This window comes from Salvelinus fontinalis, chromosome 4, assembly GCF_029448725.1.
Source record: "Salvelinus fontinalis isolate EN_2023a chromosome 4, ASM2944872v1, whole genome shotgun sequence".
Classification (NCBI taxonomy): domain Eukaryota; kingdom Metazoa; phylum Chordata; class Actinopteri; order Salmoniformes; family Salmonidae; genus Salvelinus; species Salvelinus fontinalis.
The window spans coordinates 78,926,608-78,942,583 of record NC_074668.1 but is presented as its reverse complement, the minus strand read 5'-3'; positions in this window follow the sequence as shown (position 1 = coordinate 78,942,583).

Here is a 15,976-nt window from a genome sequence, read left to right as displayed (position 1 = left end):
TGAAAGCAAATCATAAGCATGCTGTTTACAGTCTGGGTGCATTTATGTATGGTATCACATGCAGACAATACTCCCTCTACCTTGGGTTCAACCAAATACCTAGTAACATACTGTGAATAGTGTTGAAATGTGCTCTGTCCGTTATTCTTATTAAAGACAGCGCATATGTGAAATACTTCCGCTGCTTCACACACACACACACACACACACACACACACACACACACACACACACACACACACACACACACACACACACACACACACACACACACAGGGGGGACTGTAAGGTTGGAAACACCTGCTTTGTATTACCATTACAGACTTTGATCAGTGTCTTCATTAGTTTCCTTTGTAATCTCTTTCCTTTTATGGTAGAGCTGAACTAAGTGACCCGGGCACACTGATTTAACACATGTTCCATTCACCTGTCTTGTAAAAAGCTCAAAAGCTCTCCTGCTTTCAAATGTGTTGGTGTCTCTGGCATCCTTTGGCAATAAGCAGAAAATGGTCCTTTTGATTCCTATTTATAACCTACATTTCCTCTCTATCCCCGTTCTCTTCAGAAGAAAATCTGTATGAAAAATATATTTGGAAACACTTTGACAAAACTAGATCCACGTGCATATTAGAACATAAACATATGGGGGCATATAGGAGGGTTTAGGACAGAGCTAATAGAGAGAACATTTGTTATATATGTTATAAATATCCCTTTTAACTGGTAATGTCCCAAACCCCTGTCTTTCCCCCATCAACCCAATCCATCATTATGTTCTTCATGTCTGTTAAACTACCTTTCTCATACTACCCCTGTCAGTCATATCTCTGGATGAAAAACATTTCAAAGACAAGCAGAAGGGAACTCTGACTCCACGTCTCATTTTTCCTTGTCAGATTGTGTGTGTGTGTGTGTGTGTGTGTGTGTGTGTGTGTGTGTGTGTGTGTGTGTGTGTGTGTGTGTGTGTGTGTGTGTGTGTGTGTGTGTGTGTGTGTGTGTGTGTGTGTGTGTGTGTGTGTGTGTGTGTGTGTGCGTGTGTGTGTGTGTGTGTGTGTGTGTGTGTGTGTGTGTGTGTGTGCGTGTCACATATTTCTCTGTCAGATTGTCTGGAACAGCACAGCGGGGGCACTGGAACTGATCCTAATGCTCAGGTCCTTCATGGTAAAACAGACAATTTACAACCTCCCAACAATAACGGTCATTTGTCATGTAGCCAATCAGGCTATTTACTCCTCACCTCTCCTCTGATGTCCATCTCACAGGGTTCAGCACAGGGCAAGGGCATCACTGTACACTCTCAGCTGTGGTAGAAAAAAACTGAAAACTAACTTTGAACTCCTGTACCTCATCATATATCCCTCTTTTCTTTCTATGGTCTGGCCGATATGCTCACGATGGGATGGGGGATGTTCTCTGTTATTGCACATTGCATCAGCTCTGGAGGACCCCTTTGACAAGGCTTCTTTTTAGTGATATAATGAGTGTATATAAAAGCTGGGTAGAAATCAAAGGTGAAGGAAAGTGCGGTGCCAGAAATGTTAGTTGAGCACATTAAAGGAAGGAAGACAGAGACCATTGTGTGTTGTCTGTATTAAAACCAGAACTACCAACCCTAAAGCCCCTGCAGTCAGCTCTCCCTATGTCTCCCCATGCCTCAAACTATCATTGGTCTGAAAAATCACAAATATACTACAGTAGAGACAGGCTCCTTTGTGAATAATGATATGTTTCCTCTGTGGAGGTTTATATTGGGCCACCAATGACGTTATTATTGCATTATCAAATTGTCCTTGGTTTCTAGAAGAATAGGCAGGAACAAAAAACGACTGGAAAAACTGCAAACAATATGCGTCCTGAGTTGTCCAGACTCCTGTACCATACGTGAACTTCACTCAAGGTACTCTTAGGCATTGCAAAAGGCATATTTCCCCACCACAACCTCCTGCCAGTAACTATCCTTAAGCATAGTGTGGTGCATCCAGTATCCATAAAGAAGAGAGTGGTTTTTGATTTGTATTTGTATTGAATGAGCATATGGCGCAAGTATGTGCCTTCCCTGTCAATGATAAGCCTTAGGAAACTGCTATTTGTCAGTGCTATAAAGCAGATTGCTGCCCAGTGGTTTCAATTAACATCAAAGGACTCTTCACAGGCAGTAATAGTTATATCAAAACCTGAAATATATTATTTAGGTTCCGCGCGGGAGTCCTCCAAAAGATTGTGTCCCCTTTCAAAAGAGATTTTCTTTTCTTGCTGACTTTTTACATTCCGCCCTTTTCTATTGCTTTCTTCTCCTCTTTGAAGCAACCCCACATCACCCCTAGACAATCCCTTTGTAGCACTAGGGTACCTGGCTGGCTCCGACAGGGTGGCCTATTAGTTGGATTACGTGTGTACACGAACAATACAGCGTCTGCGGCATACATTAAAAAGGGCATGTGGTATTGCGCTCGAAATTTGAAAGATCGGTAGCTAGTGTAGATAACGTGAAAGAAGATGGAGATATGGTATAGAGTGGAGGAAATATCTTCAGGCCATGTCCTCAATATAATTAATGAGTTCATCCATGTTGACTCCATCACCTTCAGCACACAGTTGACCTGTGTTGACAAATCCAGGACATTTAGGAAAATTCTCATTGTCACGCCCTGACCTTAAAGGGCCTTTTTTATTATCTTTTGGTTAGGTCAGGATGTGACTTGGGTAGGCAAATCTATGTTTCTATTTCTTTGTTGGCCTAGTATGGTTCCCAATCAGAGGCAGCTGTGTATTGTTGTCTCTGATTGGGGCTCATACTTAGGCAGCCCTTTTTCCCACCTTAGTTTGTGCGATCTTGATTTGGTATAGTTACTCTGTAGCCTGCAGAACGTTACGTTGGTTTATATTTTGTTGTTTTTTGGTGTTCATCAAATAAAGAAAGATGTACGCTTACCACGCTGCACCTTGGTCTCCTCATTCCATCAACGGACGTAACACTCATATTTCTGCTTCATATTAGAACAGTCATGTAAGAATAGGTCTACACAGAGCCATGTGTTTAGAGAAATGAATGCATACATTTTAATACATGTCTCTGGGCCTTCGAATACCTCGTCCACTATTTTACTTTGCTCTACCAATAATACCACATCTTCTATTTCTTATGCATATTGAAAGGGAAAGGGCATCATTAAGTTCATTCCAGTAGCTGGCATTTATCTACCCTCTTTTCTTCATTGTCATATAAATGAGAATGATGCTTGAACCCCTGAAGGGAGCTATGAGAGGTTATAACTAAAGCTTTTCTCTTTGAATGCTTCGGTGGCCCGCCGTTAGCTGGTATGGTGTTAAAACCATCGCTAACCTCTTGGCCAGGGCTTAAAGGGAAGGCAGGGCCCTATAAGAATGATTCACAAAGTACATACACCATTCAATACATGTTGATTAAGCCTCTATAAATGATCACATAGTGCCCGCAGGAAAAAGCGCCATTGGTTAGTGAACAGAGAGAGCGTGCAGCCCTAGTCTAAGATGTGGTACGCTTCCCTGGCCGGGATCATTTCCAGACACCCGTACAGAGGAAGGGAAGCACTCTGCTATTGCTGTGATTTGAATACCATGATCACGGAACAGTTTTATAGGAAACCCATTAAAAAGTGAGGTTTGTCATACAAAAGAGCCCCTGTTTAAATCTCACGCACAATGTCAGGCTGAAAGACATTATAAAAATGGTTATATACGGAAGCATAGCTAGATACATCCTCTGTGTGTGTGTGTGTCCTTGTCTTGTGCTCTCTCATCTTGGGAGGAAATCTTTTGTGGGGGACAGAAGATGACTCCTCTTTTGGAGGGATATGTGTAGGCCTACTTTATCACTCACAGCCAACCTGGTGCCTAGGCCTAATCCTGCGTTTGTTCAGTCTGACACAAATCACTGTCTGAGATTGAGCTTCACTCTAATAAAGATGTCTGTGTAAAATATGCTAATTATAATACATAGGATATAGAAAATATAAGAATTTCATTAAAACCAAATGAGGTCCAATGAGGTGGACACAATGCCCTGACGTGACCCTTAACCTTCCTCATCTTCACTCCCATTACCCATAGAGTTATAGCCTCCACGCAGATCAAACAGACCATAAGTGAACAATGGCTGAAATTGCATATTAATATGATATGTAAAAGTTCAACAGATATTGGGAGTGATCCCTTTGAAAGGGACTGTTTTACATTAAGGGATTTTTATTAGCGCTTTTCTAGTCTTTAATGTGCATGTTTTCCCCCTGAGTCAGGCAGTCACTGGGACCAGGTTTGGTTCTTATTGGTGGTTCTCTATTTTAGGACATGTTGCTCAGAGTGTCTTGGTATGCTTAGAGATCAGTCGTAGCATAGGCCTACAGCAAGGTTGACTTGTAGCAAGACATGCCTTCTAATGCTTTGAATCCTTGTTTGTAGATTATGTTACAGATGTAGGATCGTAGTTTGACCACCCTGTTATAGGATAACTTTCCTGCATTGCAGGACATTTCAAACTTGTAGTGTATATTTGAGGTTTTGAAAGGCTTCTGAAGTTTGTAATTTCCACTTTGAACTGTCCGACTTGATTTTCCCGTACGAAAAATGTATCAACCCCTACAAAATGTTTTATTATTTATAATCCACATACTGTTTCTGCAGGATTATTTTCCTGCTGTACTAAACTGTCTCAAATTAAGATCCTACATCTGTATTCCATATGTTCTGTAAATCCATAGATAGTGAACAGTGGGTGTGAGACTGGCATTTTTGGCAGTTGACTAGGAATCTGACTAACACACCCATTGCATACTGAAATAATTTACAGTGAACTTTATTTATTCATATATTTTTTATCTTTCAGACATTGTCATTTGCAGAGTATGCTTGTGGAGAAAGGTATATTTTACACTGAATACAGAGCTTCCTACATCTACGTAGTGACCCCTCCTTCACTTTCAATCAAATCCAACTGTGACCTCTTCTTCACGTTCAATCAAATCCAACTGTGGCCCCTCATTCACTTTCAATCAAATCCAACTGTGGCCCCTCCTTCACTTTCAATCATATCCAACTGTGACCCCTCCTTCACTTTCAATCATATCCAACTGTGACCCCTCCTTCACTTTCAATCATATCCAACTGTGACCCCTTCTTCACGTTCAATCAAATCCAACTGTGACCCCTCCTTCACTTTCAATCATATCCAACTGTGACCCCTCCTTTACGTTCAATCAAATCCAACTGTGACCCCTCCTTCACGTTCAATCATATCCAACTGTGACCCCTCCTTCACTTTCAATCATATCCAACTGTGACCCCTCCTTCACTTTCAATCATATCCAACTGTGACCCCTCCTTCACTTTCAATCATATCCAACTGTGACCCCTCCTTCACTTTCAATCATATCCAACTGTGACCCCTCCTTCACTTTCAATCATATCCAACTGTGACCCTTCCTTCACGTTTAATCAAATCCAACTGTGACCCCTCCTTCACTTTCAATAATATCCAACTGTGACCCCTCCTTCACTTTCAATCATATCCAACTGTGACCCCTCCTTCACTTTCAATCATATCCAACTGTGACCCCTCCTTCACTTTCAATAATATCCAACTGTGACCCCTCCTTCACTTTCAATCATATCCAGCTGTGACCCCTCCTTCACTTTCAATCATATCCAATTGTGTTTATACATATCCAATAACTGTCACCTCTGCCCAAAGTCAAGGGTTGAATTAGGAGTTTCTGGACAGACGAGCTGTACCCTAAAAATGTCAAAGATCTGTTCAGTACCATATGCTGGCTCTCATACTAAGGTGATGAGTCCTGTTCCACCCTGTTCCCCCTCATTTTAACCCGGAAGTTGGTCTAACAGTATAATAGAATAATTGGTTAGTTGGGTGGAGTGGCCTGGTCTCTTTGCACTGTGTATGAAACATATAGAGAACACTTCTCAGACCTTCCACAGCATCTGTTTAGTTGTCTGTTTGGTTTGGCTTAAGAAAGGCAGCAGCTTCTGGGTATCCTAAGCCCATTAATAGACTTTGATGTAGGATCCAAAATACACCTTGATCCAATTTAACTTGTGTTCCATTTGTGTGTTGTTGTTGCAGATGGATTCGGAATTAGAAGCCACGGCAGTTCAAGGCCGACCGCGGTACTGCAGGCATTGTTAGCAGAAAATCGCATCGCCCTTTATGTGAATGGAAAAAGGTCAATCTTTGTGGTCAATCTTCGTGTAAATAAAATACAATTTTCGAAGACAATCCCGGTACCAATAATTGCTTCTAATACACCAGATGTATGTCCTTGAACCGATTATTATAAAATCGCACATAGAAGAAGTTCTAAGTATAATTTAGTTGCTAATGGCAGCCTGCAGTACCCCGTTCAGCCTTTAACTTGAGCTACCCAATGCGAGGGGGCAGCACTGAGCTAGATTGCAATGTCACTTCTTGGAATAGCTCAAACTGTGCATGTTATGTCTCCATGAGACGCCATCTTAACCGGCTTCATTTGGCTTCAATGTGCTGTTGAGTCTTCACATAGGAATAAATGGTGTCACATGATCAATGGCTTTGTCCGTTCATATATACAGTCATTGTCTTCAGCATCATCATCATCCTGGTCATTATCACCACCACCTCTCACTCACCACTATGAACTTCAGTATCATTGTTTACATCATCTATACCCTTATATGGTGATGCTGGCTTATTGATGATCTTATAGGATAAGTAAAGACTGACAGTAACTGACACATTATCTCCCATACAGTATAACAGCCTTCTCCCAGATGTTAACACAAGGCAGTTTGTTCATAATTAGCCTGGTCTGCATGAGGCAGTTCAGTGAAAGAGAAGGGACAAGACATATAAACATTATCAGGCGTATGTTTGACTGAACACTCTCAGTAATTAGAGCTATTTGTGATGACATCACCACGTCAAACAAATAGTGTGACCGCTGGAAATGTGCTGTGCAACCAATCGGAAGCCTGCCACACACCTTGAGCTAACACTCCGTACACACACACACACACTCTCTTTCTGTTCTTTTTCTGACACAAAGCAGCCAGTCTCCAGCCGGTCGTTTTGTTTGAAGCCATCAAGTGGTTTTGCAAATTATGTTGTTTTGTGCTGAAGTGCTGAAGCAGATTAATTAAAGAGTGTGTGACTGCATTAGTGTTACTGAAAACAAGCGTCTCGACAACACGGCCTGCCTGCCGTCTGTAAACAGCAACAGTTTTAGACACGAACACACACACACGTGCACACACACACACATGTAGATAACAAGTCGGGGAGCCAAGTCTCCCCATTTCAACATTATGTCGAAGACGGGCTCTTGGGCAGCATCCAAGGGTTTTTGCTTATTTGTCTTTTGTAAAAAAGGACAACTACCCGAGCGGTGCCAAAGCACTCCAGGGCCTTAGATATGTGAAGGGCTGCTCTCCTCTCAGCTGGTACACAGATGTGTGTGCCGAGGGAGTCCGCTGTCTGAACCGAGCACAGATTAGTGATCCTTTTTTTCTATTCCTAATAAAGAAAGAGCAGTGTGTGTGTGTCGGTGTGTCAGTGTGCGTGCATGTGTGTGTGGCATGTGTGAGGGGAAAATAACACCACCCGCCCGCTGATCAGAAGTGAATGGGGGAGCTTGGTGGCCACATATAATGCTGCTCTTATCATAAAATAACAGCACTTTTAATTTTAACTTTGGTTTACGTCTTGGGGTTTTGCCGAGGACTTAAAAAAATAGTTGTGTTTTTCATATTTTTGACTTGTTCTGAATGTTTGGAGTTAGATGCTTTAAATAGAGTTCCAATTATGGCCAACCGCTTTCTTTCAGCAAATGTTTCCAGATATACAGTTTATTGTTCCAGTCTCACCAGAAAATATTAAAACAACCAATTTACTAGAGGGAGGAATGACAGCTAATGATGAAGTGGTGGCAGCGGAACCATTTCTTTTAAGTTGTTTTTATATAGTAAAGTGCTTGTGTGTGTGTGTGTGTGTGTGTGTGTGTGTGTGTGTGTGTGTGTGTGTGTGTGTGTGTGTGTGTGTGTGTGTGTGTGTGTGTGTGTGTGTGTGTGTGTGTGTGTGTGTGTGTGTGTGTGTGTGTGTGTGTGTGTGTGTGTGTGTTTGCATGTCTGTGTGTGTGTGTGTGTGTGTGTGTTTGCGTGTGTGTGCATGTGTGTGTGTGTGTGTGTGTGTTTGTATGTCTGTGTGTGTTTGTATGTCTGTGTGTGACCTTGGCCGGTCAGACATCAAGGACAGAGTAAGGAAACAGCTGTGTGAGAGAGGTGATAACTTCATAAGCAGGGCCAGGGGTGAGCAGGGAGGTGCCAGGAGTGCCCCACACAGCCAGTCTCACTTGAGTGCAGCAAGCCCTAAACACCTTTTGATTAGATATTTCCCAGAGGGTAAAGAGGACAGCTGTGTATTTCCACTGTACCCACTGTACCCACAAGCCCAGTACTAATGTCTTCTGATGTCTCCTGAAGTGGGCCATAGGCTGAATCCCAAATTACACCCTATTGCATTTATAGTGCACTACTTTTGACCAGGGTGTGTAGGGAATAGGGCGTCATTTGAGACACAAGAGTATATTCATAGGTAGAATCACCACTGTGAGATGTTCTCTGGTACAGAAGGATGATGGCCTGCTATAAGATTTCCTCTGAAAGTTGAGGGGAAAAGCCATGATGAAAGGACCAGCCAGTAAGATGACACGCCTTGTCTTGATAATTCACTTCTTCACTGTGAACAGAGGTATTAGTCATCTGATTTTCACTTAGGAATCATACAAGTCTCACCAGACAATAATGTCACGTGCATCAGTCTCCTCAGGTGTTTCACACCCACATCAACAAGGACTTGAAAACATTATGAAATAGGAACATACTGTACTCTAGAACAGTGGTTCACAAACTTGGTGGCATGCCTACTGGGGGGGGGGGGGGGGGGGGCTTCAACTTACTCTTGAAAGTTATAATAGTAGAATGCACAAGGTGCAATTTCGATATTGGGTAGTGCATCATCAGTTCCTCTTGTCATTGCATACCTTAGAGAGCTATTAATAACTCAGCTAACATTTTTTCAGCTAGGTTCTTTAGCCTATAGATTTTGTTGTAGTGTTTGAGTCACTCAAATATCACATGAATACACATTAGACATGGCAAAATGTATTGAATTGCAAGAAAATTTGCTTTAAAACGGCAACCTTTTCTCTCCACCAACAAGAGGGGTGTGAACAGTTTGTGTCATGAACTGTGCTTGTGCCATAGAAATAGACGTGGCATGTGCACGCAGGGAGGGAGGGGGTACCAACAGTGGTGTGCAGAAAGACATCTCGGAACGCACAACTCATCGGTCCTTGTCACGAATGGGCAATTGCAGCAGACGACCACACCGGGTTCAGCTATCAGCTAAAAACAAGAAGAAGCAGCTCTAGTGGGCACGCGATCACCAATATTGGACAATTGAGGAGTGGAAAAACATTGCCTGGTCCGACGAATACCGGTTCCTGTTGCGTCATGCTGATGGCAGAGTCAGGATTTGGCGTAGGCAGCATGAGTTCATGGCCTCATCCTGCCTGGTGTCAACTGTACAGGCTGGTGGTGGTGGTGTAATGGTGTGGGGAATGTTTTCCTGGCACACGTTAAGTCCCTAGATGCCAATTGAACAACGTTTGAACACCACACATTGTAGAATCCACGCACCGAATAATTCAGACTGTTCTGGTGGCAAAGACGGGTCCGACCCGGTACTAGATGGCTGTACCTAATAAACTGACCACTGAGTGTATCTTGGTAAAGTAGGTCATGTATGTCATGGTATGGAGTCTATATATTGCAACTGTAGACATAATAATCTCCTGACCAACATTCTATAGTAAACGTATGGTTATGTTTATTATAGATCTGCAGTTTTTTTAAAAAGCACACCCACCGTGACCCTTTTCTGGCATCTGACCCAAGTTTCTACATTCTCTATTGTAAATCAACAAGTCATTAAAAGAGCAAGAGAAGCAGTTATTCCAAACATAGAACCACAAAAGCATCAGACAGTGATTTGAGGGGAATCCCAACGCCTTTAGATGCTAGTAATTAGTCACAGATAGAACATAAAATGTGATTGGGGATGAGAAAATAACACATAGATTGCAGGCTGTGGTTTTGAATCCCAGATTCCTCAGGGAGACAGGAGTCTGTCAGGGAAGGAAACACTTGATTTAAGGCGTTGTTTCAGTAAATTACCTCTCTGAGAAAGACAGCACAGGAGTTTTTAATTGCTCACATGAAATTACAGAGCAAAAATGGTGGTGCTTATGTATTTAGGTAGAGACAAACGCTCACAGTGGTATTTCTTGTTCAGATATAGCTACACATGTGTTGCTATTATCGAGGTTTCTACTCTGGGCTTTTCTTGCTCTTTGGGGTCAAGACCGGATTACTATAAAAGCACATTGTGACAGCTGCTGATTTAATAAGGGCACAATTAATTTTGATTGATATACATTTTTAGCTGATCACTGATGAGTTCTTGCCAATCAGTTGTTCAGTAATATTTCTTAGTGCTTCACGTTAGTACAGAAACCTTGTGAAATAGCTGACTCTCAATTTCCATTCAGTGAAACAATGATTCAGCGAACAGGTTTCTTCACCACAACACCCATGAGAATGTTTCATTTCTCCTGTTTAGTCAAAGGCCTCCCTGACAGATGTCAAATAAGACCCTGCTTATGATTTACAATCAAATCCTTTTGTCTAATTAATATCTTTTCTATGCTAAATGGGATCACCGAAGGACAGTTGGTATGTCTGAACAACATCTGACAAATAGCTGTATCAATTCCAATTGGAATCCATGTATTTGTCATTCGATTGCTTCTCTGCAGAACTGGCCCAAAGTCTCTTTCGTAATCATGGAGGGGGACATTTCATCACTCAACTCCTATCCAAAACGACTCTGCATCAGTTGTTCTTCCCTGTTTGGAAATGATGGTGATTTGTTTGTCTGTTTGTACGTTATGGTGGTCGTGCTCATCATTCAGTGGCACCAAACAGACTACAGGATTTCTGTTCCTGCTCGCCTGGTGGTGGCTCCAGGGCCCGTGCTGATGATTCTGCGGACAGCTGTATGTGTGTGTGGTGTAGAGGGTGTGTGTGGTTTAGAGGGTGTGTGTGACAACTAACCAGCCCTGTTGTGGGGACAGGCTACGTAATGTCAACAAACAGCAACAACAACGGAAGTATTGCTGCCTGCCTGCCTGCCTGCTGGTCTCTGAGCCTCAGCTATGTTGTAATTAGAATGGGATAAGAACACAAGACCAGGGGTGATGGGCTCTAACCAGAACCAAACTGTTTCTCTGTACTGAGGCACCCTGAGGATTACATGCAGTATATCAGAATGGGAATGTGGTCTCTGTGCATTCCTCCTCTGGCTGCCCTGTCATTGTATGCATCCCAAATGGCACACTATATAGGGAATAGGGTACCGTTTGGACCATAACCTCTGTCTCTGCCTGCCACATGTCACTACTTTCTGCCTGGTCACTGATCCACTGGTCTCAGCCTGGTCACTGGTACACTGGTCTCAGCCTGGTCACTGATCCACTGGTCTCAGCCTGGTCACTGATCCACTGGTCTCAGCCTGCATGCTCCTCCTCCTCTCTGCCTGGTCACGGATCCACTGGTCTCAGCCTGGTCACTGATCCACTGGTCTCAGCCTGGTCACTGATCCACTGGTCTCAGCCTGGTCACTGGTACACAGGTCTCAGCCTGGTCACTGATCCACTGGTCTCAGCCTGCATGCTCCTCCTCCTCTCTGCCTGGTCACTGGTCTACTGGTCTCAGCCTGGTCACTGATCCACTGGTCTCAGCCTGGTCACTGATCCACTGGTCTCAGCCTGCCTGCTCCTCCTCCTCTCTGCCTGGTCACATGCCCACTGGTCTCAGCCTGCATGCTCCTCCTCCTCTCAGCCTGGTCACTGGTCCACTGGTCTCAGCCTGGTCACTGGTCACTGGTCCACTGGTCTCAGCCTGGTCACTGGTCACTGGCCACTGGTTCACTGGTCTCAGCCTGCCTGCTCCTCCTCCTCTCTGCCACTGGCCATATGATCTGCTCTAATCTGGAGTCCAGATGTGTCCTGTTCTTCTCTTTAGTCACCCTCCTCAACCGCTGCTTAGCTGGCCCTGCGTGTGGAAGTGTGTGTGTTGGTGTATGTGTGTGCATGTTTTTATGTACATGTGTTTGGGAGGAAGAAAGGAAGGGAGTGTATGTGTATGTGAATGTGAATGTGAATGTGTATGTGTGTGTGTGTGTGTGTGTGTGTGTGTGTGTGTGTGTGTGTGTGTGTGTGTGTGTGTGTGTGTGTGTGTGTGTGTGTGTGTGTGTGTGTGTGTGTGTGTGTGTGTGTGTGTATGTGTGTGAGTGTGTGTGTGTCCTTTTTCAAACCACATTATCTGCCAGTCTATGCTGCCTCCCACTGGTTGGGTGTGATATTACTAGACGTGTGTGTATTGGGTTGTAAAACGTACAACCCACTGGAACATCTTTGCCATGGTTTAAGGAATAGTTTCCCTGGATGCTCTTTAACAACAACTGAGACTCCCTTGACACTCAATACAGAGAAACCTAGAAGATATACAATTACAAGGAATTTGGATGTGAATATTTTTTCACTCATCTGCTCTGGTCGATGTGTCCCTAGTCGATGACAAACCTTTCAATAAGTGAGTGTTCAGTTATGGGCTTCACCACCACCGCCACCATCTCTAGCTATGAGAGTATGCGTCCCAAATGGCACCTTATTCCCTATATAGTGCACTACTTTTGACCAGGGAATATGGTGCCATTTGGGACACAAGCCAACACTACAACGGAGACATCTCTTGTAAACAGCAGACCATAATCATATGTAGCCTAAACTGAGACACGATTAATGGAAATCCCCCTGCCAGAAAACACAAGAAATGCCTATGTTTTGGAAAGTGATCAAGATGGGTTTGTGTCTATGTGGAGTCTGGATATATATTGCACTAGCTAACTGCCCAATTATGTATAGATGCACAGACCGGTTTCATCTCATTTGGAGAGTTGCTCAAGTTTCAATGAAACCATGCTCTGTTTAACCCCTGTAAAGCTGGGAAATATAGTGACCTGTTAATTGTCCTCCTATACTCCTTTTTCCTCCCAGCACATCATGGATCTGACCTCTGTGTAACATCTTGATGATAGATATCAAATTTAACAGTTTCACTGGCTGCTATAAAACATAACAAAGCCCTGCTTTGTTTTTCAGACACCCCGGCCAAATAAGGGAGAATGCTGCCAGATCAGCCAGCATTGTGGGCTGTGCTTGCTGTGACTCTGGGCTACGCTCCCCACAGGCAGGGAGGATGGAGGGATCCAGTTCAGCTCTGGGAGCCTTACTCCTCTTCTCCTCCCCTTGTCTCCCCCATCCAGCTCCCCTCCACCCCTCCCCATGTCCCCCCGTCGCACAGCCTCCCCAGGGGGTGGGTCAGCTGGGGAGGCATCCCCTCCCCAGCCCTAGAGAGAGGAGGGGGGCTTTCTATGTGGACAGAATGGTTTTGTCAGCAGCCTGTTGCTTAGGTTTGTTTGGAGCTCGCGGTCCCTGCTGGAATATGTAACCAAATTCCTTCTCCCGGTCCCACAATCGGAGTGTGCTGCCAGATTCCCTGGCAAAAAGGCCCTGAATTAGGGCCAGACCTCCTGCTCATCCCACAAACCCTTTCATGTTCCCAAACCACAGCCTGAGCGAGGCGCCTCGGTTTCAACAGCAGCAGACCAGCATATGTTTGCCTAATTCCTGAGACATGATGACAGTGGTCTCCCAGCCACGAAAAGACGGCTTCAGTTGTTTTTTGTTTTTTTTACCCTTTAATTATTATTTTCTGTTGTTGATGACTTCCAATAGTCACTCGACGCCACACGTTTTCTCATTACATATGTTTTTATATGCCGACCCCACTCTTACCCCACACCCCCACATCCCCACCCTCCCTCAACATACCCACAATGCCTAGCCCCATGACCCAGGACAAGGGGAGTGGAAAAAACAGAGCCCAGTGGGGGAGGCTTTTCGTTGGCCAACGGGAGATGGTGGTTGGAGAATTATGGTTGGATATTACCCACAGGCCACTGCAGGGTGCTGGACAGGCTCAGTCTGCTGAGAGGTGGACACGGTTAGCCTTCCTTCCGCAGGTCCCGCTATATTACCCATAACCACCCCTGATGGTACAGACAGGGTGTCAGTCAGAGGAACCGTACCCAAAACCTCACGCCATGATGCCTACAGTATATGACCTCTAGTTCACACTTGACTACCGCTTCCTACAAGACTTTACAGTATCCTGGTAAAGGCTTTGTCTATGTCCCAAATGGCACCCTATTCCCTTTATAGTGCACTACTTTTGAATAGTGCTCATAGGGCTCTGGTCAAAAGTAGTGCACCATATAGGGAAGCACCATAGTGAATAGGGTTAAATTTGGGATGCACATTTGTCTTTGGCATTCCAATGATAGTGTGAAGACCACAGCAGCCAGTGTTAAGTAGTCTTCTCTGGTCGACGTTGTTCATTGTGTGTCCACAATCTAGTGAGCCTTCTAATATAAACCTCAAGGTCAGTCAGTCGGCAACCTATCTATTAGCTAGCTAGGCAGAACGACTCAGTCGGTAAGCTTGGTGGAGTCAGAGTAGAGATACTATTCAGCCAAGAGAAATAAGCAACAGAGTACATAGAAAATAATCTGAATTTAGTCGCACATAATGATTTGCTTTGAAGGGGAAGGTATTGATATATTTCTGCTGCTTTATTCCAGGTATCAGAAGCCCTGTGTGCTCTCCCCCTTCGGGCTGGTGTTTGGGAGTTAAGACTCTTTGGCTGGCGTGGACTGCCTGTGGCTGTCATTGCATGTGTTTAGTTTCACCACCAGTTCCTATGGCTTATACTGCTCCCCTGCTAGTCTCTGAGATGGCGTGTGACACACACTTATCCAAGGCAAATCTGCACGTCCCGCTCTGCCAACTCAAACAGCCCTCTGTATATTACTGACGTCCAACCCAATATCTTTGGACTTTTAAAGGCGTGTTCTTTCTTGCTTTTTCATGTACAAATCTGACCATGGTTTCAAATACTCAATCATTAAATCCTCAGTGCTGCTTGCTGAAACATTCAGAGTTTATTTTATTCCTGGATGTACAGACAGCCGCAATACATTTTTAGAAGCTGTGGCAGGAGCCGTGTGTATTTTAACACGTTGGCCATATGCGGAACACTGACCCCTTCCATAAACACAACTGTCTGTCTGCTGCAGCCTGCACACCATGGGTCCACTTCACCAGTCTGACTGGAGGGCTGGGGGTTTGTGTGTGTGCGTGTGTGTGTGCTATGCTGTAGCACTTTCTCTTTGTGGAGAGGTGGGCAGCTCTTCGGTTGAAACTCTTGCTGCATTTTGACTGAGACACAAGACTCTTTTTTATCAGAAGAGCCAGAGACCTCATCCTTATGTTCACCAAAAGATTGCTAGAATTAACTTTAAAAGGCTGTTCCCGTCCTTGGAACCACCAGGCATCATCCAAAACTAAACTATGACTGTTGCAATTTCAATCTTACATTCTCATAACCTCTCTTGTCAGGTCAAAGACTATAACAGTGTTTAACTAACATTAGGTTTAGTATGATTAAATGGTTTTAAATGGTTTTATTAAATGGCCCACAAAATGAATTTGAGATGCCTCTTCTTTGTCCGGGGAGTCCTTCATTCATGTACGGGAGAAAGTAATTTGTTCTGCAAAAAAATTTAATAATTGGAAACCCGTTGCCTAGAACTTTTCGAGTAACCCAAATCAAAGTATTTCAGTGTTCAATACTTAAAGTAATAAAGCGACATCACTACCCATATGGTTATCTTTTTAAGTTGTTAATACTTAACTGTTTTGTGTTTTAT